Source organism: Musca autumnalis, unplaced genomic scaffold (genome assembly GCF_047663935.1).
Source record: "Musca autumnalis isolate F117 unplaced genomic scaffold, ASM4766393v1 scaffold_1, whole genome shotgun sequence".
NCBI lineage: Eukaryota > Metazoa > Arthropoda > Insecta > Diptera > Muscidae > Musca > Musca autumnalis.
In genome coordinates, this window is record NW_027411644.1 from 187358947 (window position 1) to 187364163 (window position 5217).

Sequence of the window (5217 nt, forward strand, 5' to 3'; positions counted from 1 at the left end):
GGTCCATTTCACACGCTAACGAATATCAGATCATCATTCAAAATTGTAGGCATCTTTTTCGACCTATACTCTTACCCGGTGCAAAATTTCGTGACTATTGATGTATAATTGCGACTTCTAACTAGTTTATTATTACACTACAAAGAAATAACGGAATATATTAGGCTGTAACTCTGTTATCTGATCATGCACACCAACATAATTGACATCAATTGAAAGGTCAAGCGTTCCACTTTCAAGTATATCTCACTTGTCCGGAATGTCACTTCCAGGAATTAAGATATAAGCTGTAAATTAAAAATTTTCACAAAATTTCACAAGTTTTGGTCCATTTAACCCTCTAAATATTATCCGATCGCCATCTCAAATTGCAATCTTCTCCTTTTTGATATACTCTTACCTTATTTAAAATTACACGTTGATCGGACTAATATTGAGACCTACAGAGCCGCTAGAAAATTGGATAAATATTATGTTTTTGGTCCATTTCACGATCATCACCAATAAGAATAGGGATCTGTTCTGATCTGAACCCGACCTCCATACAAAATTTCGTGACGATCGGTCCATAATTGCGGCCTGGAACGTGTTTACAATTTATAATGGACAGACGGACGGACGGACGGACACACATCTCAAAATCGCTTTATCTCGTCGAGATATCAAGATTGGTATACCACATTGGGTGTCTCCGACGAATATTTCGCGGTGTTACATGAATTTTTACCAAAACAAACTTATAATACCCTTTTCCACATTGTGGTATAGGGTATAAATATTTGGGAGTTCTCAAACTATTTCGCTAAAATCCCATACAATAATTAATGTGTACTGCTAAAACTTCATCAAGAAATATGGTTTACCATCGTGAAAGCTTATTTGCTAACTGTGATAACTTATAAGGATAGGAAATTAAGAGTAATATTGAAATTACAATCATTCAAAAAATTCTTTAAGTCTTTCTTTGGGCATATATCTATAAAATGGGATTATGGGATTCCTCCTAAAACACTTCATTTTAAAGAATTTCAATCATACTATATAGAATATGTTAACAGTTGGCGGATTCTGAATGGGTGAAACTCGGATTCATCGATTGTAAAACATTTTTGGTTTTTGCCATATACCCTCGTTAACATAAATGCTGAGGGTATAAAAAGAGCTACTGACGCTTCCCCTGATGCAAATTGCGATAATGTGTCTGCTAGATACCGAGTCTACTCCCTAATATATACACGCAGAAAAATTTATGTTAGAAATATGTTTGGATCCAAACAAATATATGTTTGGGACCGGTTGCAAACAAATATATGTTTGGATCCAAACATAATATGTTTGGGTCCAAACAAATATATGTTTGCAACATTTTGTAACATATCTCAATTTGATATGTTTGGGTAAAACATATTTTTTATGTTAGAACATTTTTTTCATGGGTGGAGAGAGGATGTTTGCCAACGAGAGTAATAACAGTGCTCTCGCAGCTGTGGGTATTGTATAATAGAAGACGTAGAAGCGAAGAAGGGGGCTTTGGTGGCATGTATGCGTCAAACTCGTGTGTTTCTTGTTTTGTTGTTGTTAACCAACTTTGCTGGCGAAGAAGAAAAGAAGAAATGATATGAATTATATTTTTTTCTTTCTTCAGTGTTTTAGTTGCCTTTCTAGAGTCAAGACGGTAAAGTGAGTGAATAAATCAGTGTTTTGTGTTTTCTTAAAGAAATTGTGCTTTTTAGTAAATTAAATGCCCAATACATTTTATAATTGGAAATTTTATAATTGAATCAATAAGGTGAATGGAAATACTTTATTGGACAAGGAAGAAATCGCATTTAATATTGGTAATTACATACATACTTATGTATATTTGAAAAATGGCATATCCATATTCATTTATTACATTACATAAACATTTGATTCTAGATGCCGATTCCCCGCTGATGATTTCAACTATGAGGACAATTTGTTTTATTTCACAACTAAGGAGAAGCGTTCAACTACGTTTCTATATATTTTTCCTTTTTAAAAGTGTGACAATTTACAAATTATTTCAATCAGTTTTTCTTTTATTAAAGTGTGTTATGTATTTCTTTGGAATTTTGTATGTACCTATGTGTTTGTTGTTCTTTTGCCTTTCAATAAAAAACCATAACATTTGTGTGTATACTATAGAGGTAGCCAGTGAGTTCTTACTGAGAGCAAGTGAGCACACATTTTAAAATGTTTTACGTTGAATTTTACGCTCCCTTGCTCTCAGTAAGCGCCAGAGTTCGAAAATAAACAGTACACTAACATAGTGTACCGCTCCGAGAACAGTATCACTAAAATATTTTTAGCGTTAGTGTTCCGGAACACAAACACTAAAAAATATTTTAGTGATACTGTTCCGGAGCACAACGATAAACGTAGTGTACCACATTTTGGTACACTAAAAACGTTGGGTACCGCAGTCGGAACACTAAAAATCGTAGTGCTCCGCAGTCGGAACACTAAAAATCGTAGTGTACCGCAGTCGGAGCACTAAAAAATCGTTGTGTACCACATGTCGGAACACTAAAAAATAACGGAATGATAATGTACCACACACAAGTTTATTATGATTTGCGAGGAAAATTAAATATTTATAATTTTTGAGATAAGCACAAATTAGGACATAAAAACTCAGATACACCTCTTAGATCCATGTGTGCATACATATTAATGAATAACGTTGGGAACTTAAGTAGAAAATATGGAAAACATTGATTCGCTTGTTGTACAATGGCGCACTACAAATTGTAGTGTTCTGACTGTGGATACATGAGTTTATTATGATTTGTGACGAAAATTAAATATTTTATACTTTTTTAATAAACAAAAATTAAAAAAAGAATTTTAATAGAACACGTGAAAAACGCCTGATTTGATTTTTGGACAATGGATCACTAAAAATCGTAGTGTTCCGACTGCCGGATCTCTAAAAATCGAAACAATGGAACAATAAAAATAGTAGTGTTCGCCTGCGGAGCACTAAAAATCGTAGTCTACCGACTGCCGGATCACTAAAAATCGTAGTGTTCCGACTGCCGGGTTTCTAAAAATCGAAACGCTCTTAATTATAATTTCTGAGGAAAATTAAATATTTTATGGGTTGTGGGACGAATAAAAATTAAGAATAAAAAATAATAAATAAAATGTACGTGTTTTAAATTAGTTACAAACGTTGAGAGCTTTAGTAGAAAATTAGAAAAAAAATCATCATCATTAATTGATGAATATTGTTTCTTGTACAAATGGCAACAGGTACAATTTCCCCAAAATAATAAGTGTGTGGTTGTATTTATCCCGAAATCATAATTTTGACTTTAAATGTACAATCCTACTTGCGGAAAATCAGCACATTCTCATTGAGTGATATTGTTTGTTGTACAAATATCAACAGGTACAATTTCCCCAAAATTATAAGTGTCTTCAAACGTACAAGTCTACTTGGGAAAATCCACATACTTTCTTCAACCGCATTCACTGAGGAATTTTGAATTTTTGATACAAAAAGTTACAGGTACAATTTCCGCAAACATTGTGTTGTTATCAATATTTTCCGTTCCTTATTTCTTTTGTTCACATTAAAAAAATTAAGTAATTCATGAAGATCAAGAAGACAAATTTTATACGAATATGTACATCTTTATGACACTAAGTATTGTTATTTTGATACGTATATACTGACGTGTAATATATAATATAATATTCAGTAACGTGTAATATTTTAGATTATATGTAACAAAAAATGTAATAAATAGTATTTTATAAAAATTTGTACCGAATACATCTTGTTATATTTTCTACTAACGTTCTCAAATTTTGTAACTAATTTTAAGTACATGGATATAACATGCTCATCTTAATTTGTATTTATTAATTTTTACTTGACCCAAAAGCCATCAAATATTTAATTTTCCTCATAAATCATAATAAACAGATGATAAACGTCGAACAGTAGAATTGTTACTGCTCCATTGTCCAAAAACCAGTCAGATATTTTTCACATTTCCTATTAATTTTTATTTCTTAATTTGTATTTATTAAAAAAACATAAAATATTAAATTTTCCTCACGAATTATAATAAACTCATGTGTGGTACATTAGCTTCGTTCCAGTACTTTTTTAATGATAAAAGTGTCAAAAGAGCAAACTGTCGAAAATGAGCCCAACATAAACATTTTTCCAAAATGTACGGGAACGGACAAATGACAGAAATGTCTACAAATCTGGAACAAATGTCAAAGTCGACATGTCAGCCAATCAGAAGCCGTCAAACATGCTGCACATTTTTGCTCGCCCAAATTTGTCGTGTAAAAAGTTTCTAAAGAGAAAGCTACTCAGCGCCATATTTGTTCAAAGAGAAGTGAACGTTTTGCAACTTTTTTGGTGTATGGGAACACATTTTGGGGAAAAATGTGCAAAATGTGTTAAATGTGTAAAAACTTTTTAGTTCTGGAACGAAGCTATTACCTTATCGTATTGCACGTGGTACACTACGATTTTTAGTTATCCGGCAGTCGGCACACTACGATTTTTAGTGATCCCGCAGTAGGAACACTCCGATTTTTAGTGCTCCACAACCGAACACCACGATTTTTATTGTTTTTAGATATCCGGCAGTCGGAACACTACAATTTTTAGTGATCCAGCAGTCGGAACACTACGATTTTTAGTGCTCCACAGTCGAATACTACGATTTAGTGCTCCATTGTCCAAACCCCAAATCAGATGTTTTTCACATTTTCTTTTAATTTTAATTTATTAAAAAACAAGTAAGAACAGACTATAGTCGGACGGGGCCGACCATGTGATACCCTATACCACTAAACGCGTCTTCTTGGGATAAAGTTATAAGATGTGCATTAGAAATTTTACCAATTTTCACACAAAAGTTTTGATCAATTTAACCCGCTAAATATTATCCGATCATACCGTTGACTTGCACGCTACTTCTTCATCTCAAACCAAAACTACGTTTAAAATTTCGCGCCGATCGGACTATTATTGCGACCTACAGAGCGGCTACAAAATCGAGCAAAAATTTTGTTTTTGGTCCATTTCATCCCTTTAACATTTCACGATCATCGCCAAAAACTAATCAGTTCTATTCTGGTCCAAACCCGACCTCCATACTAAATTTCGTGACAATCGGTCCATAATTGCGGCCTCTAGCTTGATTACAATTTTTAATGGAC